The 24,603-nt window shown below is 37.8% G+C and overlaps 1 long non-coding RNA gene across 1 annotated transcript; it reads left to right on the plus strand.

The window, feature by feature from the left end:
- Positions 1 to 2,319: 2,319 nt before the first annotated feature.
- LOC118623358 lies at positions 2,320 to 19,783 on the plus strand. The gene is made up of 3 exons (XR_004958269.1): positions 2,320 to 2,385; positions 2,552 to 2,727; positions 19,711 to 19,783. It is a non-coding gene; the product is annotated as an uncharacterized LOC118623358 (long non-coding RNA).
- The last annotated feature ends 4,820 nt before the right edge of the window (positions 19,784 to 24,603 follow it).

Below are 24,603 nucleotides of genomic sequence, written 5' to 3' on the forward strand. Positions count from 1 at the left end.
TTTGTGTTTTTTTGTAGTGTCTCTGTCTAGTTTTGGAATTAGGATATGCTGGCTTCATAAAAAGAGCTTCAAAGTCTTCCTTACTCTTGAATTTTATGGAAAAGTTTAAAAATGGGGTGTTAGTTCTTGTTTGAATATTTAGTAAAACTCCCCAGTGAAGCCATCTTCACCAGGACCTTTGTTTGCTGTGAGTTTTTTTATTACTGCTTCAATTTCACTGTTGTTACTGGCCTTTTCAGATTAACTGATTCTTCCTGATTCAGTTATCAAAGATTGTATATTTCTAGGAATTTGTCCATTTCACCAAGGTTATCCAATTTATAAGGTTACAGTTGTTTGTAACATTATCTTACAGTATTTGTATTTCTGTAGTGTCAGTTGTGAAAATCTTTCACTTCTGATTTTATTTATTTGGGTCTTCTCTGTTTTTTGTTGAGTCTGGCTAGACATTCATTGATCTTGTTTATCTTTGCAAAGAAACAGTTCTTGCTTTCGTTAATCTTTTGTATCATTTTTTTAGTCTGTGCCATTAATTTCCTCTCTGATCTTTATCACTTCCCTCGTTCTACTTACTCTGGGCTTTTCTTGTTGTTCTCTTTCTAATTCTCTTAGCTGTAGGGTTAGTTTATTAGAGATTTTACTTGTTTCTTGAGGTAGGTTTGTAGTGCTATAAACTTGCCTCTCAGGACATTTTTGCTGGGTCTCATAGATTTTGTGTTGTTGTCATATTCCTTTTGATTTGTTTTAAGAAAGTTTTTAATTTCTTCCTTGATCTCCTTAGTAACCCATTCATGGTTTAATAATATATTATTTAGCCTCCATATGTTTGAATTTTTTAGAGTATTTTTATTATAGTTGATTTCTAGTTTCATGCCATTGTTATCCGAGACAATGTTTGATGTAATTTCAATCTTCTTGAACTTGGAGAGACTTAATTTGTATTCTAACATGTGGTCCACTTTTGAGAATTTTCTATTTACACTTGAAATGAATGTATATTCTGCAGAATAGGAATAAAATGTTCAATTAAATCCATCTCATCTAGTGTGTCATTTAGAGTCACTGTTTTTTTGTTGTTGATATTTTGTCTTAAAAATCTATTGAGTGAGGTCAGTGTGGTGTTAAAGTCCCCTACTATGACTGTATTGCTATTGATCTCTCCCTTAAAGTTCTCTTAAAATATATTAATATATTTAGGTCCTCTTATATTGGGTGCATATATGTTTACCAGGGTTCTATCCTCTTGATGAATTAGTCTGTTGAATAGTATATAGTGACATTGTTTGGTTCTTGATATGGCATTTTCTTTGTCTATTTTGTCATCTATAAGTATTGCCAACCCTGATTTTTTGTTTTCATTACCAATAGCATGAAAAAAATTTTTTTCCATTTCTTTACTTGAATCCTGTGTGAATCTTTTGTTCTATGGTAGATCTCTTACACACAGAAAAAAACATGAGTCATGTTTTCTTCTTCATTCTGATATGTCTTTGATTGGGGCACTTATCCATTTACATTTAAGGTTATTATTGATAGGTACTTATTTATCGCCATTTTTATTCTTTATGCCTATGTTTCTCTCTCTTTATTTTTCTTCTTATTATTACAGTAGTCTCTTTAACATTTCTTGCATTGCTAGTTTTAAAAACTACATGTCAGCCTTATGGGAGCTTCTCTGTAAATTCCTCCTGCTGCCTTTAGTATTCTGTTTCTCTTCCATTTTTGGTCTTTTAATTTTAATGTGTCTTGGTATAGGCCTTTTTGCTTTTTCTTGCTTGGGACTCTCTGTGCTTCCTGAACTTGTGTGACTCTTTTCTTCAAAAGATTAGGAAAGTTTTTTGCCATTATATCTTCAAATAGGTCTGTATCACTTTTTCTCCTTTGGGTATTCCTGTGATGCTAATATTGTTACATTCCATATTGCCCAACAGCTCTCTTTAACTGTTCTTCTGTTTTGTTTTTATTGTTTTTTTTTTTTTTGGTGGGGGGGGGGGGTCTGATTGGGTGATTTTTTTTTACCCTGTCTTCTAATTTACTGATTCCATCTTTAGCATCCTTTAATCTACTGTTTATTTCTTCTAGTGTATTATTTATCTCTGCTGTCATTCTTCATTTCTGACTTGTTTTTCATAGTTTCTATGTCTTTTTTCAAGCTGTTGAGCATTCTTATAATCATTACTCTAAATTTTATATCTAATAAATTGTTTAGCACCATTTTATTTAGCTCTTCTTCTGGAGAATTCCCTTGTTCTTTCATCTGGGTCTTCTTTCTTTGTCTCCCCAATTTAGCTGCCTGTTTGGGTTTGTTTCTATGTACTAGGTAAATCTGCTATGGCCTACCCGCACACCAAGTTCTACTTTGACTAGCCCTGGGACCAACAGCAGGTAAGAGAAAGAATCAAAATACCCAGAGATCTGCCTCTACCTGTAGACTGACTGCTAGTCTCAGTCACTTAATGAGCCTTATGTTGTAGTCTTCGTAAAGGCATAAATTTCACAGGGTGGGGCAAGAGGGTTTCCAAAGAGTAGAACTATTTCACCCCCTTCCCAGGCTAAAGCTGAAATTGATGGCAAAACCCTGCCTGAGAAAGATGGCTTTTGCAGCATGGGGAAATGACAGAATAGTGACACTGGCAGCAGTCAGTCCAGCTCTCTTCTCAGATCTACCAATGCCAGACTTCTTATTCAGCTCTAATCCACTCTGCCCTCCTTCTGCCAGAGCCCAAGGTGAGTAATGCAAACAAAATTTAGTGCATTGGCCCTTTAAGAGTGTGCTTGTGTTTCTACCTGTCTTTACCTGTCAAACAGAACCTCCACTGCTTTTCACAGCTAGAGGTTATGTGGGCACTTTTCCTGGTTCTGGGCTGGGGGTGCGGGCTGGGGTTGCTGCCTGGGGTTTAGACCCCAGATTTTTCAGATGAGATATCCTGACAGCCCTTTAGTGGCTGCCTGTGGGATCCCAGCCAGCCCTCTCATGCCTCCACACTCTCTACCAGACTCAACATGGTCTCCTCTTTATATCCTTGGTTAGAAGGGTTCCCTCAAGATAGTCTCTGTTTGTTATTCAAGATGATTTTTTTCTATTTTAGTTGAAATTCCAGTTTGGTCCTGGAAGTCAGTGTAGTTTCCACTTCATCTTCCACCATCTTGGAATCTCCATCTTTCTTTCTTTCTTTCTTTCTTTCTTTCTTTCTTTCTTTCTTTCTTTTTTTGTTTACTATATTTTTTTGTTTACTATATTTTTATACTATATTTTTTCTCTTTTTTGGTTTTTAATTTTCTGTTCTTTTTTGGTTGATTTTGCTGTTGTTATCAGAATATTTTGTATGTTTTTTGTTTGTTTCTTTTGTTTTGTTTTGTTTTGTTTTGTTTTTTGCTATCAGCACCTGTACAAGAGCTTCCATAATGTGATCATGGTTGAGCCTCACAATTAGCCAGCCAGAGAAGAGATCCCACACACAAATAGGAAAACAATGATCAAGACCCAATTACAACAGGAAAGTTCAAATAACCCACAAAAGCATCACACCTAGAGCATCCAGCTCATAAGTTCAAGATCTCACAGAACATTTACTACAAAAGTCCATCCTACATAGACTGTGAGTCATAGCAGGTATATATAATACATAGAAACAAATACAAAGAGACAACTAAAATGGAGAGACAAAACAAACAAACAAATGACTGCCCAATTAAAAGGAAAGAAGAAATCTCAAGGAAAAGACCTAAATGAGATGGAGGTAAGCAAGTTATCAGACACAGAGTTCTGTGTAATGGCTATAAAAATGCCCAAAAAACATAGTGAGAACTACAAGGAACTTAATGGGAACAACAAGGAACATAGTGGAAACTTCATAAACATGAAAAAGGACATAGAAACCATGAATAAGATATAGTCAAAAATTAAGAATACTATATTCAATATCAATAATACATTGGAAGGAATTAATAGAAGGCTTGATGAAGCAGAGGAGTGAATTACTAATTTGGAAGACAAAGTAGAAAAAAACACTCTACTAGAACACACAAAGAAAGAGAAAAAAAAAACACTTAAAAAGCATGAGGAGAGTATAAGGGAACTTTGGGACAATATAAAATGTAACAATATCCACATCATAGGGGTACAAGAGAGATAAGAAAGTGAGCAAGGGATACAGAAATTGTTTGAAGAAATAATGACAGAAAATTTCCCTAAATTGGTGAAGAAAAAGTTACACAAGTTCAGAAAGCACAGAGAGTTTTTGTCAAGAGGAATACAAGGAGACCCACACCAAAACACATCAAAATTAAAATGACAAACATTACAGACAAAGAGATTCTTAAGAGTAGCAAGAGAGAGAAACTCAGTTACCTAAAAAGGAGCTCCCATAATGCTGTCAGCTGACATCTGAACAGAAACACTATAGGCCAGAAGGGAATGATATAAAACATTAAAAGTAACAAAAAGCATGGATCTGAAACCAAGACTACTCTATCAGCAAGTCTATCATTCAGAATTATAAATGAAATAAAGAGCTCCTCAGGCAAAAACAAACAAATATAAAAGGTCAAAGGAGTTTATTACCACCGAACCAGAATTGCAAGAAATGCTAAAGGGACTGTTGAACGGAGTGGAAATAGAGAGAAAGAGGATTATAGACATAAAAAATAAAAATGGCAATAAATGAGTACCTCTCAATAATAGCATAAGGTAAATGGCTTAAATGTTTCCATCAAAATACACAGGATAGCTCAATGGATAAGAAAACATGACCCAATATATGCTGTCTATAAAAGGTTAAAAATGAAGGGATGAAAAAAATTTTCTAAGCAAATGGAAATTTGCATACTTATATTTGACAAAATAGACTTTAAAACAAAGACTATAACAAGAGACAAAGAAAGTCACTAAGTAGTACTAACAGGGTCATATCAAGAGAATATAACCCTGGTAAACATATAAGCATCCAATATAGGAGCACCTAAATATATTTTTACAACTTCTGGAGGACTGTCAAAGAGGGAAAGACAGCAATACAATCATAGTAGAAGACTTTAACACTGCATTGATATCACTGGATAGATATTCCAGTAAAAAAATCAAGAAGAAAATAGCAATCCTAAACAAAACACTAGATCAGATGGATTTAATTGACATTTACAGAACATTTCAATGTAAAGCTGCAGAACGTGCATTATTCTCAAGTGCATATGGAACATTCATAAAGATAGATCACATGTTAGGACGCAAAACAGTCTCCAGACATACAAAAAGTTTAAAATCATATCAACCATCTTCTTGAATTACAATGGCATAAAACTAGAATTAACTACAATAAAAAGCAAAAATTCAAACGGATGTTATTAAGCAATGAATGGGTTAAGAGTGAGATCAAGGAACAAGTCAAAAACTTCCTCCAAACAAATCAAAATGAACACACAACAACACAAAATCTATGGAACACAACAAAAGCAGTGATAAGAGGGAAGTTTTACAGACCTGCCTCAAGAAATAAGAAAAAGTTCTAATGAATAATCAAATCATGCAACTAAAAGAATTAGCAGTAACTACAAGGAAAGCTTAAAACAAGTAGAAGAAAGGATATAATAAAAATTAGAGGAGAAATGAATGACATAGACACAAAAAATACAATACAAAAGATCAATGAAACTAAGAGCCCTTTATTTGACATGATAAACAATATTGATGAACCTTTAGACAGACTCATCAAGAAACAAAAGGAGAGAAACCAAATAAATAAAATCATAAGTAAAAGGGGTGAGGTAACAACTGACACCACAGGGATATAAAGAATTGTAAGAAGAAGACTTCCGGTCAAGATGGCAGCGTAGGTAAATGCGGTATCGTGTTCTCCCACAATCACATCAAATTTACAACTAAACTACAGAAAAACCATCATTCAAAACAACTTGAAATCAAGATGAATGGAAGTCCTACAACTACGAAATTAAAGAAGCAGCCACATCGAGACTGGTAGGAGGGGCGGAGGCTCGACGGGTTGGTCTCACACCCACATGTGGTGGATAAAAATCAGGAGGACACCTCAGCTGGGAAGGTCCTCCCTGAGGACTGAGGGGTTCTCATCCCACAACAGGCACCCCGTTCAGGTTTCCAGTGCCAGGAAGAGAAGTCCCCATAACTTCTGGCTGGAAAAACCAGCGGGAACTGAGGCTCAGGGAGGCTGAGGCAGCTGGAGCCCCAGGCAGCTCCTCTTAAAGGGCCCACGCACAGACGTATCAGACTCGTTCCCTCTAAGCTTGGAGGGGAGGTAGCTCGAGGGGCACCAGAGACATACAGGTAAGAACTGAGCTGTTTGGCACTGGAGCAAGGACTGGAGAGGGGGCTTTCTCTGGGACAAACGTGCTGTCATGGGCCTTTGTTCCTTTGGTGAGCCCTTCCCTGGGGCGACAGACAGTCGCCATATCTGGGACTCCAGCAACCTGGCTCACACTGTTGCCCCACCCTGGTGATTCCATGAGGCCCCGCCCCACCCAACTTTCAGGCCCACCCAAGCTGTTGCCAGTTGCTTAACCATAGGATTGGCCTGTCTTGGATCCTGCTTCAGATTTTCCTAAATTCTTTCAAACAAGCAGAATCTGGTCTCAGATAGCCCCATACCTCTTGTTAAGTAATATACAGAAACACAGGGAAGCAGCCAAAATGAGGAGACAAAGAAACAGGTCCCAAATGCAAGAACAGAACAAAACCCCAAGAAAAGAACTAAGCGAAATGGAGATAAGCAACCTAATAGATACTAAGTTCAAAATACTGCTTATAAGGATGCTCAATAAACTTAGTGAGGGCCTCAAGAGCATAAAAAAGGACCAGTCAGAAATGATAAATACACAATCAGCAATGAAGGAGGCACTAACTGAAATAAAGAATAATTTACACAAATTCAATAGTAGAGTAGGTAAAGCCAAGAAGCAACCCACCGATTAGGAATACAAAGAAGCAAAAAACACCCAATCAGAACACCAAAAAGAAAAAAGAATCCAAAAAACTGAGGAGAGTGTAAGAAGCCTCTGGGACAACTTCAAGCATGCCAACATTCGCATCTTGGGGGTGCCAGAAGGAGAAGAGCGAGAGCAAGAAATCAAAAACCTATTTGAAACAATAATGGCCGAAAACTTTCCTAACTTGGTGAAGGAAACAGACATACAAGTCCAGGAAGCACAGAGAGTCCCAAACAAGATAAACCCCAAGAGGCCTACACCAAGACACATCATCATCAAAATACAAAAGGTTCAAGACAAAGAGAATCTTAAAAGCAGCAAGAGAAAAGCAGTTAGTCACCTACAAGGGAGTTCCCCCCATAATTTCTCAGAAGAAACTTTGCAGGCCAGAAGGGAGTGGCAAGAAATATTCAGAGTGATGGAAAGCAAGGACCTACAGCCAAGATTACTCTATCCTGCAAAGCTGTCATTTAGAATCGATGGCTATATAAAGACTTTTCCAGACAAGAAAAAAGTTAAAGGAGTTCATCACCACCAAACTGTTATTATATGAAATGTTGAAGGGTCTTCTTGAAGAAAAAGATAAAATATATGAACAAACAAAATGGCAATGAATACATATCTATTGGCAATGGAATCTACAAACAAAATGAACAGGCAGAACAGAAACATTCTCATAGATACAGAGAACATTTTCTTGGTTGCCAGATGGGAGTGGGGTTGGGGGAATGGGTGAAAAAGGTGAAGGGATTATGAAGAACAAATTGATTGCTAGACTGACAAACCTCAAAGAGAAGGGGGTTAGATGGTGGGAAGAAATAAACCAAAGAACTTATATGTATGACCAACTTATATGTATGACAACAGTGTGGAAAAAGGCAGGAAGGGTGTGTGTGTGGGGAGGAGGGGGTCAATGGGGGAAAAATGAGGAACATCTGTAATACAATAAAGATAAAAAAATAAAGATAAAAAAATAAAAAAGAAAGATCAAAGGAAAAAATATGAACAATAAAATGGCAATAAATACATATCTATCAACAATTGAATCTGCAAACAAAATGAACAAGCAGAACAGAAACAGAGTTATAGATACAGAGAACTTTTTGTTGGTTTTCAGATCAGCGAGGAGTTGGGTGAAAAAGATGAAGTGATTAAGAAGTACAAATTGGCCCTGGCCGGTTTGGCTCAGCGGTTAGAGCGTCGGCCTGTGGTCCAAAGAGGCCCAGGTTTGGTTCCCGCTGGGGGCACGTACCTTGGTTGCAGTTTGTCCCCGGCCCTGGTTGGGTCGTGCAGGAGGCAGCTACTCGATGTGTCCCTTTCACATCGATGTTTCTCTCTCTCTCTCTTCCTCTCTCTCCCTCCCACTCTGTCCGAACAGAAAATGGAAAAATGTCCTCAAGAGAGGATAAAAAAAAGAGGTACAAATTGGTTGTTAGACTGACAAACCTCAAAGGGAAGCAGGGAGGTGTGGTGGAAAGAAAGAAACTAAAGAACTTCTATGTATATATGCATAACCAATAGACACAGACAATAGTGTGGGAAAGACAGGAGGAGAGTGGGAGGGAGGGGTCAAGAGGGAAAAAAAGAAGAAACATCTGTAATGCATTAAACAATAAAGATTAATTTAAAAAGGGGGAAAGCTGTGGTTCATCTACACAATGGAATATTATGCACCTGCAAGGAAGACAGATCTCTTACCCTTTGAGACAACATGGAGAAACCTGAGAGTATTACACTAAGTGAAATAAGGCAGTCAGAGAAAAACAAGTATCACATGATCTCACAGATATGTGGAATTGAATGAACAAATAAAGTGATGAACAAAATCGATCCAGAGACATGGAAGCTGGGAACAGACTGACAAATCTCAGAGGAATGAGTGATGGGAAGAGATTAACCAAAGAACTTATATGCATATATGCATAACCAGTGGACACAGACAACAGTGTGCTGAAGTTCTTGGGGGGGACAGAAGCAGGGTGGAAGGGGTCAATGAGGATAAAAAGGGTAACATCACTGATACTTTCAACAATAAAAATATTTTAAGTAAATAAATAAAAAGCATAAACAATAAAAATAAGGTAGGGTACACAACCATTTGTATAAAAATCATATGCACCTAAAACGTGAATCTGTGTATGTGTATATATCAGTGTAGATATACACTATATCTGGAAGGACAAAAAAAATGTGTAAAAATAAATGTCAACCAGGGAGAAAAATTGGTTCTTTGGAATAAAAGCAAGAAAAGTAACTTTTTCCATGTACTTTTCTGAATTTTGTTCTGTGAGTATTCTATCTAGTCAAGACCATATAAATTAAGTAATTTTAAAACTTCAAAACCACCTTATCTATCAGTTGACCTTATTATGCAAGTGCCAGTTTATCACGAACTGGGAATAAAAGGTGGTTTGACTCAGAAAATGCCCTGCCTAGAACATCTCTGAGTATCATACTTACTTCTGTGTCCCCTGGAGAAGTAAGGTTTCAATTTGCCTTTGGAGCCCCATACAGCTTGACTTAGAAGGGACTTGAACACAGAGATTACCATCTGACCTCAATAAAAATGGTCCAGATCAGCAGCCTGACATATGCTTCAAGAGAAGGCTGGTAAATGCCCACCATTGTGGCATGCCATCACATACAGGAAAACTAAGTTAGAGAAGGGGAAAATGGTGGTGGAGTAAATAAAAGCTACACAGACCGTGTCCCAGGACCAAACTAGAATTACAACTAAAATAAAGACAAATCATTTTTTAAAAAATCAAACAAAAAGCATCTGGAGAGAACCCATATAAACAAGGACAGGGAAAGGACACCAAATCAAGCCTGGTAGAAACTGCAGATGCATATTAGGGCAGGTTAGAAGCCCATGGACAGCAGCAGAGAGCCGTATTAGCTGTGCACACATCCCACTGAGAAAGCAGGGTTTTTTTTAAAGCACCAAATCAGCTACAGCCACTCACCCTGGGCTCCAGCAGATGGAAGGTGGACTGGTCTGGAACTGTGGAGAGTGTATGGGGCTAGTGGCTCAAGAGAGAGCTGGATGGGAAGACACTGGGTGTTTTGTGCTGAATCACTCCCTCACAGGACATTAGCCGTATTACTCAAAGAGCCTCTTCCCAGAGCCCCAGGTGGAAACAATAGCCCCTCCCACTAGAATTCAACACCACCAAGCCAGGCCAGAGAAATGCAATTTGAGACTTATTAACATCTAGAGTCTGATAGCCAGCAAGTGCCCCACCCACTGAAAATGATCTTACACCAGAGGGATTTTTTACTCAGCGGAGGGCTACAAATTGAGGCTCATCAAGTAACTGAGACTAATAGCCTCCAGGCAAAAAAGCTAGAGGATAACTGAACCTTTCCTTGGTTTTTAAATCTACCCAGGAAAGTAAGACTTGACAGAGGCATTTAACATGGGTCCTCCTACACTCATCCAAACCCAGTAGAGGGAGCCACAGTGAGCAAAATACTGACACCCACAGGAGAAATTTTGCAGGCTCTAAAGCCCACTGAGACAGCCAAAATGGTGAAACAAAGAAACAAATCCCAAATACAAGAACAAGAGAATCATACAGAAGAAGAAATAAATTAAATGAAATTAAGCAAGATATCAGGTAGAGTTCAGAGTAATAATCATGAGGAAGCTTAACAGCATGAGTAAAGATATAGAAGCATTGAAAACTAATGAATTGAAAATGAAAAATGACATAGCAGAAATAAAGAACATATTGCAAGGAGGGACCACCAGACTAGAGGAAGCCAAGGACCAGATCAATGAATTAGAATACAGAGTAGAAAAAAATCACCCAATCAGAGAGCCAAAAAGAAAAAACAATTTAAAAACAGGAAGGCAGCCTAAGAGAACTGTGGGACAATATGAAACATAACTAAATCTGCATCATAGGAGTTCAGAAGAAGAAGAAAGTGAGCAAGGGTTAGAGAATCTATTTGAAAAATACTGACAGAAAATCTCCTTAGCTTGGTGAAGAAAAATGTATATAAGTTCAAGAAGCACAGAGAACCCCAAGTAAGAAAAACCCAAAGAGGCCCACACCAAGATACATAATAATTAAAAGGCCAAAAATTAAAGACAAAGAGAATCCTAAAGGCAACAAGAGGTAAACAACAGATTACCTACAAATGAACCCCCATAAGGCTATCAGCTGACTTCTCAACAGAAACACTACAGACCAGAAGGCATGAAGTAATCAAGGTAGTGAAAAACAAGAATCTGAACCCAAAACTACTCTATCCAGCAAGGCTATTATTAAAAATAGAAGGTGAAATAAAGAGCTTCCAGACCAAAAATAAATTTAAAAAAAAGGCTAAAGGAATATGTTAGCACCAACTCAGCACTGCAAGAAATGTTAAAAGGACTGCTATAATAAGTAGAAGAAATAGGAAGAGAAACATAACCATAATAAACAAAAATGGCAATAAATAAGTACATATCAAAGGGAGGGGCCACCGCCTCTCCCCAGAGCCCTGGGAAGGAGTAAGATGACCACCGTCCTGTGTGGCCACAACTCAGCAAAAGCTCTGAGTGCCCTCCAGATTCCGAGTGTCCCCACACAATTCCAGTCCAGTCTGCCCTCCCTCTGCCAGAGCCCAAGTCATGTGGGCCTAGCGGCTGTATGAGCCCAGCAGCCACACAGTCCCATGCGTGGGCTCCAGGAAGGTCCAAACACGGGCCTGGCTGAGTAGGCCACACAGCACTGGCTGGATTTCAGTTGGGAACAGAGCTAAGCTAGCCTGACGAGGACAAAAACTAAGCTGGACTAAACTGATGGCACAGATGTTTCTGCACCCTTGCTGCTCTTCTGGTGTGATAGAGACAAGGCGGGACTTCTTCCACAGTGAGATGGACAGAGATGGGACACCAGAAACCTGACAGCAGTTTTTTCTTTCTAACCCAATAAATGTTACCACTACACCTCGGAAAAAAAAAAAAAAAAAAAATTACATATCAATAATAACCTAAAACATAAATAGACTATGCTCAGATCAAAAGACACAGAGTAGCTGAATGGATGAGAAAATATAATTCATATATATGTTGTTTACAAGAGATCCACTTAACAATAAAATACTCATATAGGTTGAAAGTGAAGGGATGGAAAAAATTGTCCAAGCAAATTGAAAGGAAAAAAAGAGCTGGGGTAGCCATATTCATATCTGATAAAATAGACTTCAAAATGAAGGCCATAACTAGAGACAAAGAAGGCCACTACATAATATTGAAAGGATCTATCCAACAGGAGGATATAACCATGTGAAACATATAAGCATCCAACATAGGAGTACCTAAATACATTTAAAAATTTCTGGAGAATTTCAAAGGAGAAATCAATAGCAATGAAATCATAGCCAGGGACTTTAACACCCCACTAACAACACTGGGTAGAAGCTCTAGACAAAAAATTAACAAGGAAACAGAGACTCTAAATGATGTATTAGATCAATTAGATTTAACAGATATTTATAAGGATGTACACCCCAAAACAGCAGAATTCAAATTGTCCTCAAGTACACATGGGACATTCTCAATGACAGAGCACATGTTAGGACACAAAGTAAGTCTCTATAAGTTGAATAAGATTAAAATCATATCAAGCATCTTCTCAGATCACAGTGGCATGAAACTAAAAATCAATTACAGCAAAAACATTCAAACACATGGAGGTTAAATAGCATATTATTTAAAAATGAATGAGTTCAGTGGGTTCAAGGGGATCAATAAAGAAATTAAAAACGTTCTGGAAACCGATGAAAATCAACACACAACACAAAACCTATGAGACGTAGTGAAAGACACCCTGAGAGGGAAGTTTATAGCACGAGAGGCCTACCTCAAGAAACACGAAAAACTTCTAATTGACTTTCAAACGATATAACTTAAAGAACTAGACAGTAAACAAAAGGAAAAGCCCAGAGCAAGTAGAGGAAAGAAACAGTAAAGATCAGAGCAGAAATAAACAACATAAAGACTAAAAAAAAAATCATTCAAAGATCAATAAAACCAAGAGCTGGTTCTTTGAAAAGATAAATAAGATTGATAAACCCTTAGCCAGACTCAACAGGAAACAAAAAGAGAGGACCCAAATAAACAAAATCACTAATAAAAGAGAAGTAACAACTGACACCACAGAAATACAAAGGATTGTTAAAAAATAGTATGAACAATTATATGCCAACAAATTGGACAATCTATGCGAAATGGACATATTTCTAGAAACACACAGTCTCCCACAACTGAACCAGGAAAACACAGAAAACTTGAACAGACCAATAACAACAAAAGAAATTGAATATGTAATCAAGAAACTCCCAGAAAACAAAAGCTCAGGCCTGGTGGCTTCATGGGGGTATCTTACTGACACTCAAAGAAGATCTAATACCCATTCTCCTCAAACTATTCCAAAAAAAATCCAAAATGAACAAAGACTTACAAACTTATTTTTTGAGGCGAGCATAATTCTAATTCCAAAACCAGATAAAGACACTACAAAGAAAGAAAACTACAGGCCAATATCCCTGATTATTATAGATGCCAAATTCCTTAACAAAATATTAGCAAAGCGAATCCAGCAATACATTAAAAAAATTATTCACCATGACCAAGTGCCATTCATCCCAAGGATGCAAGGCTGGTACAATATTCACAAATCAATAATTGTGATATACCACATAAACAAAATGAAAAAGAAAAATCCTATGATTATATCAATAGACTCTGAACAGGAAAATATAACAAAATCCAGCACCCATCTGATAAAAACCCTCAGCAGTGTGGGAATACAGGGATCATATCTCCACATAATAAAGGGCATATATGAAAAACCTACAGCCAACATCATACTCAATGGGCAAAAAATAAAAGTATTTTTCTTAAGAACAGAAACAAGACAGGGAAGCTCACTTTTGCTACTCTTATTTAACATAGTTCTAGAAGTCTTAGTCACAGCAATTAGACATGAAGAAAAAATAAAAGAGATCCAAATTGGAAAAGAGGAAGTGAAGCTGTCATGATTTGCAGATGACATGATATGGTACAGAGAAAACCCTAAAGACTCCATCAAAAATCTACTAGATTTAATAAATAAATTTCACGAAATAGCAGGATACAAAATTAACATAAAAAAATTGATGGCATTCTTATACACCAATAATGAACTCACAGAAAGAGAAACTTAAAAAGAATGCCATTTATCATTGTAGCGAAAAACCTAAGATACCTAGGAACAAACTTAACTAAAGAAGTAAAGAACCTGTTCTCATTAAACTATAGGACATTGGAAAAAGAAATAGAGAAAGATAAAAAAAAAAATTAGAAGTATATACCTTGTTCATGAATTGGAAAAGTTATCATAATTAAAATGTCCATACTACCCAAAGCAATCTATAGATTCAATGCAATCCCCATTAAAATACCAACTACATATTTCACGGAACTAGAACAAATACTCGAAAAGAGGTCATAAAGACCCCAAATAGCCACAGCAATCTTGAAAAGAAAAACAAAGTGGGAGGGATCACAGTACTAGATATCAGTTTATCCTACAAAGCCACTATAGTCAAAACAGCCTGGTACTGGTACAAGAACAGGCATATAGATCAATGGAGCAGAACAGAAAACCCAGAAATTAACCCAAAGCAATCTGAGCAATTAATATTTGACAAAGGTGGCAAGAGTATACAGTGGAATCAAGACAGCCTCTTTAATAAATAATGTTGGGAAAATTGGACAGCTACATTAAAAAAAAATGAAGCTAGAACACCTACTTACACCATACACAAGAATAAACTCAAAATGGATAAAAGACTTAAATGTGACTTGTGAATCCATAAAAATCCTAGAAGAAAGTGTAGGCAACAAAATTTTAGACATCATATGCAGCAGAATTTTCACTGATACAATGCCTAAGGCAATAGAAACAAAGGAATAAAATGAATAAATGGAACTACATCAAACTAAAAATCTGCACAGCAAAAGAAATTAGCATTAAAATGGAAAGGGAACCCACTATATGGGAGAACATAATTGCCAACAATACATCAGAAAAGGGGTTAATCTCCAAAATATATAGAGTACTCATACAACTCAACAAAAGGAAGACAAAGAATCCAATTAAGAAATGGGTGGAGGATCTAAATAGACACCACTCCAAACAGGACATACAAATGGCCAAGAGACATATGAAGAAATGCTCAGCCATCACTAAACATCAAAGAGATGCCAATTAAAGTGACAATGAGGTATCACCTCACACCTATCAGAATGGCTGCCTTCAAGAAATCATCACACAAGTGGTGGTGAGGGTGTAGAGAATAGTGGACTCTAATACACTGTTGGTGGGAATGCAGACTAGTGCAGCCACTACGGAAAACAATATTGTACTTCCTCAAAAAATTTAAAATGGAGGTGTCATTTGACCCAGTGATCCCACTTCTAGAAATATATCCTAAGAAGCCTGAAACACCAATCAGAAATAATATATGTACCCCTAGATTCATAGCAGCACTATTTATAATTGCTAAGATCAGGAAACAGCCCAACTGTCCATCAATACATGAGTGGATAAAAAAGCTGTGGTAAGTATACATGATGGAATACTATGCAGCTGTGAGAAAGAGAGATCTCTTGCCCTGGCCAGTTTGGCTCAGCGGTTAGAGCGTCGGCCTGCGGTCCGGAGAGACCCGGGTTCGGTTCCCGCTAAGGGCAAGTACTTTGGTTGCAGTTTGTCCCCGGCCCTGGTTGGTCGTGCGGGTGGTGGCCACTCGATGTGTCCCTTCACGTCGATGTTTCTATCTGTCTCTCCCTTCCTCTCTCTCCCTCCCACTCTATCTGTACAAAAAAATGGAAAAATATCCTCAGGTGAGGATAAAAAAAAAAAAAAGAAAAGGAGAAAGAGAGATCTCTTAATCCTTTGAGACAATATGGAGGGACCTGGAGAGTATTATGCTAAGCAAAATAAGCCAGTCAGAGAAAGACAAGTATCACATGATCTCACGTATTTGTGGAATATAATGATCAAAATAAGCTGATGAACCAAATAGACCCAGAGACATAGAAGTAGGGTACAGACTGACTAACCTCAAATGAGGGGGACAGGAAGGAGGGAAGAGATAAACCAAAGAATTTGTATGCATGTATGCATAACCAATGGACATAGGCAATAATGCTGGGGTGGGGGGAGGAGGAACTGGAGTAAGGTGTCAATGCGGGGGAAAGTAGAAACATCTGTAACAAAAATAAATTTTAAAAACAAGAAAAAACTGAGTTAAATCAGATTGAAGTCACATTGCAGTTAGATGAAGAGGCATGGTGTATTCAGGGGCACAGCAGCCCAGCCGGCAAGCAATTACTAAGTGCTCTTCAATTTTTTAGTTTTCTAACTAAATGTCCACTCCCACTAAGTGCAACCTCCTACAGAGGTCATCAGAAGTGAGAAAACAATTTATTGCTTTGCTTGTATTTTGTGGATTTTTTTCAGCTTTCTACTAATAGATTATAATCTCTAGATCTAGACCTGAGGGACAATTTACACAAGACTACTCACATAGTATGATCTTCCCCAATTTTCTATTTCAAGACATGAAAAAAAGAATCACAACTATCTAAGGGAAAAACTTATAAAGGCAGCCTCCCTCTTGAGAGTTAAATTTGATCCTTTAAAGCTAGCAATTCAATCTTTTCAAAGACACATCTCTATTCTAATCAATCAAGCTCTCACTCCCAATGGCAGTGACCTTCCCTAGGCACTAAAGACTTCAGAAACTAGAGCCTTGAACATGAAAAGTCAATATAGTATTTTCTAATAATTTTACTTGGTTTCACAAACCTACCCAGAACTTTGTCAGCAGGAAATCTAATGTTCCGATATATCGTGAGATACCAATACCATCTATCAGTGCCAATCAGTCACATTACACAAAAAAGATATGGTTTGCGCCCTGGCCGGTTTGACTCAGCGGTTGGAGTGTCGGCCTGCAGACCAGAGAGTCCTGGGTTCGGTTTCCGCTAGGGGCACATACCAAAAACAAAACAAAACAAAAATGTGGTTTGCATTGAATAGTTTCTGATAAATTTGAGAAGAACCAATGTTTCTTCAGCCTCCAGTGTTTTTTCTCAGATTATATTGTTTTTGAAGACTGCGCTCAAGATTGACTAGCTGGATATTCCGTGACATATGGCGTTCTGAGCTTACTTACTTATGATAGCAAGGGGCTTTGCAGATTTTTTCTTAATTAATTTTTATTTATTTTATTTATTTATTTATTTTTGTTACAGATGTTTCTCCTTTTTTCCCCATTGACACCCTCCTCCCCATCCCCCCCACCCCATACTCAGCTTTGTTGTTCGTCCATCGGTTATGCATACATGCATATAAATTCTTATCTCTTCCCAACACCCACCACTCCCTCTTCTGAGGGTTGTCAGTCTGTACCCTACTTCCATGTCTCTGGGTCTATCCTATTCCTCAAACTGTTATGTTCATTATATTCCACAAATAAGTGAGATCATGTGGTATTTGTCTTTTTCTGCTTGGCTTGTTTCGTTAGCATAATACTTTCCATATCATCTCAGAGGATAAGAGATCTTTTTTTCTTACAGCTTTGCAGATGTTTTTGGCCAAAAATAAGAGTCAGAAACTGTGGACATGATATCACTCTTTTGTCTTCTTCATTAGCTAAGCTTTGTGTGAAGTGATAGAAAGAATCATAAAATCTAGGGACTCACACACAATGAAATTTACAGTAAAGACATGTTTTAGGGATTTTTTTCCCAAGGTGCCACATTAGGAATTTGGGTTTTGTTTTGGGTTTTTTGTTTGTTTGTTTGTTTTTGTTTGTTTTTTTTTAGAGAGAGAGGAAGGGAGAGGGAGAGAGAGAGATAAAAACATCAATAAGAGAGAACATCAATTGGCTGCCTCCCTCATGCCCTCCACTGGGGGTTTGGCCCACAACCTGGGCATGTGCCCTAACGGGGAATTGAACCAGCGACCTCTTGGTGCATGGGTCAATGCTCAACCACTGAGCCACACTAGCCGGGCCACGTTAGGAATTTGATCAGGGAACATAAAAATTTCCCTAAGTCTAGAAAACATATATTTATTCAAACTTATTTCAATGGTTAAGTAGTCAATACTATTTCACGATGGAGTTTGTATCTCAACACACTGGTGTATAGACAGTTAATGGATATGAAGTCAGAGGTCTGGGTTCAGGGCTCAGCCTCTGCTCCTCCACTACCACCACCACAGTATGAGGCATGGAAGAGTTGGAAGCTATTTGATTTTGAAGTCAAGGAAAACAGAGATCAGAATAGCTGGTCTATCTTTTCTGGACCTGTTGAAAGAATAGAGGGAAATGAAGTTGTGATTATGCTTTGCATATTGTAAAAGTGATGTCATTACTCTTTGAACAATGATAAGGGGGCTTAACATAAGATTTAACTTCTTAGCAAATTTTAAGTATACAATATAGTACTGTTAACTCCAGGGTCTATGTTATACAGTGGATCTCTAGGACTTAACTCACCTTGCATGGCAAAGTTTTAGATCTAATTCTTAGTTTAAAATTTTCTGCCATTCTTATTAAACTTTTTGTGGCTTGGTTGGAAACTAATCTTCTTTACATGTATTTAAAAAAAAAGGTCATGATATTGTATTTCATGACACTTCTTCAGTTCTGATAATTTCATTAGATGTGCAATTATAAGTCACTTGTTAGAACTGCATACTTATATTTCCTTTAAACAATCCAAGCCTCTCTCTACTGCTTTTGTACAGTTAATATACATAATTATTCTAAATTGGTAGAATTGCTTAACAATCTTGTTAGCATTTATGTTCCAGGAAGTTAACAGGACAGTTTTCAGGACTGTCATCCCTCTGACTGCCTGACTTCATGTAGATGTGATGGTTTCATGTTGTTCCTCCGTTCCCTTGGCAAGCGAGCCAAAGCCTCGAGGCCTGAGCAAGGCCCAAGAGAACCAGGGCATCAGTAGAGGGTTCCACAGCATAAGTCTGTGTGAATGAATGAGGCCAAAGTCACCCTGCTGCTGGTGCTGGAGTCAACCAAGACACACACAGGATGGGAAGTGAATCCATCCTGTGGCCAGAGTTGGAACTACCTAGAAATCTTCCCAGACTCCCTAACAACTCTGGTGAAGACAGTCTGGAAGTAGTTGTTTTTAATTGCTCAACACAGGGTGTGAGCTTGGAAGCCCCAAGACACCTTTCAGCAGGTAGGAAAGGGCAGGGGACAGTCTCATTCACAGGTGTTTAAAGGTTTAAATGAGCCAGATAGTAATTTAATCAGAGGCTGTGCTGAAGAATGTTCTATCTGCCAGAGAACTAGTTTGTGGTTTTGAAACAGGAAAAATGGGTGTGAGCTGAAAATGTGGCATAACCACCCAGAAAGAACTGAAATTGCCAAGTAAGAGGCATAACAACATGCCCTGATTATGATCTGTTGCCTGGCTGCTCCCTACAATGTGAGGCCACGTCAGTTATCTAAGGAAATAGAGCTATCTATCTGAAAGTAAAGAAGGGCTAGTGCATGGCTGCAGCCATCAGTGCCATCCCATGGCAGCAGGTGTGCATGGAGGAGCTCCAGACAAGGAGGAGAGCCCAGAGCTCCTGTCCTGGCATTGTTGTTGACAAGAGTAAATCGTGCAAATGCTGTGAGACTTAACATTCTCACTAATCAAAAGAGAATAATGCCAACCATGTCTTCTTGCAGAATTGTGCTGCAGATAAAGAAATACAAGCGACATGTATCAATGAGCTCCTAGTGCTTCCAAAGATGTAGACCCAAAGGTAGGCTTGAACAGGGTAAGAAATGTTTCCAATACAAATGGCCAATCGACATATGAAAAGATTCTCAATGTCACTAATCATCAGAGAAATGCAGATTAAAACCACAATAAGATATCTCACACCTTTCAGAATGACTATCACCAATAAATCAACAAACAAGTGTTGGCAAGGATGTGGAGAAAAGGGAACCCATGAGCACTATTGGGAATGCAGATAGGTGCAGCCACTGTGGGAAGTAGTATGGAGTTACCTCAAAAAATTAAAAATGAAACTGCCTTTTATGACCCAGTGATTCCACTTCTGGGAATTTATCTGAAGAAACCTGAAACACTAATTTGAAAGAATATTTGTATCCCTATGTTCATTGCAGCATTATTTACAATAGCCAAAATTTGGAAGCAGCCCAAGTGCCCATTCATAAATGACTGTGGTACATTTACACAATGGAATACTGCTCTGCCATAAAAAGGAAGAAAATTTTACCCTTTATGACAGCATGAATGAACCTGGAGAACATCATGCTAAATTAAATAAGCCAGTCAGATAAAGACAAGTACCATATGATTTCACTCATATGTGGAATTTAATGAACAAACTGAACTACCAAGCAAATTAGAGACAGACTCATAGATAGTGGGCAGACAACTTTAGTGGGAGTGGAGGGTGTTAGGGGGAGGAATTGAGCAAAAAAAAAACAAAAGACAGAACTCATGGACATGGCCCTGGCCGGTTTGGCTCAGCGGTTAGAGCGTCTGCCTGCGGTCCGGAAAGGCCCGGGTTCGGTTCCCGCTAAGGGCATGTACCTCGGTTGCAGTTTGTCCCCGGCCCTGGTTGGTCGTGCGGGTGGCAGCCACTCGATGTGTCCCTTTCACATCGATGTTTCCCTCTCTCTCTCTCTTCCTCTCTCTCACTCTCACTCTGTCTGTACAAAAAATGGAAAAATGTCCTCGGATGAGGATTAAAAAAAAAAAAAAAAAAAAAAGAACTCATGGACATGGACAGCAATGTGGTGATTGCAGGGGGTAGGAAGAGGGTATAGAGGGGATAAATGGTGATGAAAAAATTAAATTTAAATTTTAATAAAATAAAACAAAATAAGAAATAGATTCTGGCCTGAAGTACTTCACAATAGATTTTGGAGGAGATGGGACTAAAATCTCTGAAATAATAGTAAACCACTGGACAGTATTTGTGCAAGTACTCAGTTATAGAGTATAACCTATAATTCCTCTAAGACTTCACAGGCAAGGGAGGGTGTCTATGCTGGACCAGCAGCTGGGCTGGATCCTGGACGCTGAAGACAATTCAGTGTGCCAAAGAAGGGAAGGACAGGCATTCCTGTGAGAGGAACTACATTAATGAAGGCTTCAAGGGAACAATGACAGGGTTACTCAAGGAGCCATGAAGTGACTGGCAACGAGTTGAAGGGAATAAAATAGTATAGGTAGAGTGAGACCAGATTACAGCAACAATGAAGCCAGATAAAGATAATTTGGGAGAAAGAGAGAGAAATAGTGTTCAGATATTTTGAATCAACAGTGATCCCGTGTTTAAGGAAGATTAGTTTGATAACCAGTATGTAGACTGATCAGAGATAAGAAGAAGGAAAGTATTATGGAAAAGCAGTGATTAAAAAATGGAGAAATAACGAAGGAAAAACAAACATTACAAAGGAAAAAACTAAAGAGGAAATAGAGATATGTTGAAAGTTCTTTCAAAGTATTGAGCCTGGGTGACTGCCAGAATGTCTGCTCTGTCAGAAAGACAACGCACACTGATATATGTTTTTTTTTTCTTGCTTTGCTTTAGCGGAGGTCTTTTTAAGTACTGCTCCACAGAGTATTCTGAATGCAATAAATTCATTAATTATGGACATATTTCCTCATCACACACTTCTATTCATTACAAGGTTCTGTAAGTATCATTTCTTGATTCTTCACATCTTGACTTATGATCAACTCCTGATCTTCAATTTTGCAATAAATGATCAGCGTTGTGTTCTTTTCATTGTTTTTGTAGAACTCTGAAGCTTAAAGTAGAATTGTTGATTGAACCCATCAATCCTTATTTAAACCAGCACACTGTTTTTATGAATTTTAGCTTCTGTATCTTTGTGGCAAGACGCAATTCCAATTCAATACACTAGGTGGCAGACAATAACTACTTTCTCTCCATCCCATTCAAAAGGAAAGAAAGCCACAGTATGGAAAAACTGAATACTCTGTATTGTGGCTCACAAGTTTCTGTTTGTCCTCTAACTTCATATTAAAAAACAACAACAACAACAAAAAAAACCCAGCAGCCCAGCTGGTGTGGCTCAGTTGGTTGAGCATTGTCCCATGCACCAAGAGGTGGTAGGTGCAATTCTCAGTCAGGGCACAAGCCCCTGTTGATGGTTCCATTCCCAGGAGGGGGAGCACAGGAAGCAGCCCAATGGTATGTCTCTCTCATTGATGTTTCGACCTCTCCCTCTCCTTCTTCTCTCTTAAATCAATAAAAATATATAAATTAAAAAAAAAAAAAAAACTTTTATCCCTATCTGCTTTCACTTAAAAAAAATGGAGGGAAGGATTTCCACTCTATTGAGACCTGAGCACAAGTACTTTGCTTCTTTTGTTTTGTTTTCAAGTTTTTTGTTTGATTGACTTTGGTTTTTGGTTTGTTTTTAGTTTTGTTGTTGTTGTTTGTTTTGTTTTGGTTTTTTGCCCAGAAAGGAAATGGTGGTGGGAACAAATAATAATGAATGTGTTCATGATGACATTATGAAGTGAAACTGTATTGATTATAACACGTTATTTATTTATGTATTCATTCATTCATTTATTCATTTATTCATTGATTTTGCAAGGCATGGTTGAGGGAGTTGAGGCTGGGAGTGCACAGTGGGAATATATAGACAGAAGATATGATCAGGATGAGTAGCAATGAGCTTGTTCCTCAAAGCCATACAGTATCATTACACTCTTTTTCACTCTTTCAAATTACCCTGGCTGAGAAATGTTACCAAAAGTTACTTTAAGAAGATATCTAGTTTATCCTTCTGTTTCTGGATAGCACTGTACTTAAAATAACTCAATGGAAAAAAGCTGATAGTGGACTTCAAACATAACTCTAATATTGAATTATTTTGAAAAATGCAGTAAAAATGGTTTTACTCAACATCCTTTGTGTATTTATTTTGCGCGACACACTCTACCATGAATAGTTCCCTTACAATGTGTAATGGCTCTCACATCTACACCAGAGAGAAGGTAAAGCTTATTTCTTCAATATTCTAACAACATTCAATGTTCTTCTACATGTTTTCTAATTATAACTAGAAAGTAAAATAAATATTTTATTTAAATATGAAATATAGGTGAAAATTCTATTTATAATTCCCTTGATGAAGTCTAATATTTCTAGATATCTAGTTTAAAGATATGTTTTGTTCAACAACAAAAGGGAAAGACAGCAATTTAAAGCTAATGAGATTCTATTAAAAATACCTTATTTCTGCACATTTCCTTTAAATCTCTGGTCATTCTGAATAACCTGGGCTTTTCCATGACCCACTTTGCTAGGAAACTACTTATAGTTTATTTAGAGTTATGCCTCACACAAGAGGACTTACATATGGTTACTGTTCTCCCTTGAGCTTCCTCTTTGCTGAACATATTTATATACTTAAAGTGGACAGACTTTATTACATAAAGGCAGACGGTGTGTGACCCTATTAAAGGAACCCTAACAGGCCGCATGGAGTAATCTAAAGCACATTGCATTGACTTCCCATGGGAACCAGGTGCTGGGTGCAAGGGCAGCAAGTGATAGCCATGCAGGGGTGGGGGGAGGAGGCTGCGGAACTGCTATGTGAAACACACTGCTTCAAGTGGGCAGTGATGAGTAAGACCATTCTATGAAGACAAAACTGATTTCATAATTGGCTCACTCTAACTAGCCCAGAAACTACCATGGCCAACAGTATTCTAAAGTTTTGTTCATGTGATTTCACTTTCCAGTTTTCCTAGGGAAGCAAGAGGCTGATGTGTGTGAGCATTATGACCATATATAGAGAGAAAACCGCCTGGTGAAAAACAGAACAGGAGAGAAGCCTGAGTCAGTGGCCCTAGGTAGAAGCGACTATTGGGAGTGTCAGGACGAAATCTGCCCTTCAGCAGACGTTATTACTAACTGTGTTAAGTCTGCAGATGATTCAAAAGACAGATCAGAAAAGGGAGGTGCTGCAGATGCCATCACACTCACAGAAATCTGACTGTCATAAGAGGTTGGTTGCAAACAGCTACTAAAATCCTGCAGGACTAATGTAAGGCAGACTTTCTCAGCCTTGATTTTTAAATGATCATTGTTACTACCTTTATTTCTATATTTGCTTATTTTTTCATTTTAAAATATATATATTCTAAATAGAAACGGTTCAGCTTATCATCTAGGACAAAAATCTCTGTGACTTTGAAGTATTGTGTAAGTTTTAAAATAGTGTAAATATAGAAATAAGGCAACATTGTTGACAAGTCAAAATAATTATGTATGTGCATAGTAATTGTTTTTGCTGTTTGTGACTTAATAGTTACTGTAGATCAAAAGGTAGAACTATCAGGAATTTTGACCAGAATGGTTTCAAGAGGAGGGAAAGGACTTTTTGATGATTGTTTGGGAAAAAATAGAAAATTTTACATCTGTTCCTGACTCTTTGATTTTGCCAGTGTGTGTGCATAGCTCCTACCACCTCACTTTTCCACTTGTATAATGGTTGTAGCATCTGTCTCTACTTAGTTTTTAGTACTCTATTAAATTTTTCCGTAATTATGCTCAT

The sequence above is a fragment of the Molossus molossus genome, unplaced genomic scaffold, assembly GCF_014108415.1.
Source record: "Molossus molossus isolate mMolMol1 unplaced genomic scaffold, mMolMol1.p scaffold_m16_p_1, whole genome shotgun sequence".
Lineage (NCBI taxonomy): Eukaryota > Metazoa > Chordata > Mammalia > Chiroptera > Molossidae > Molossus > Molossus molossus.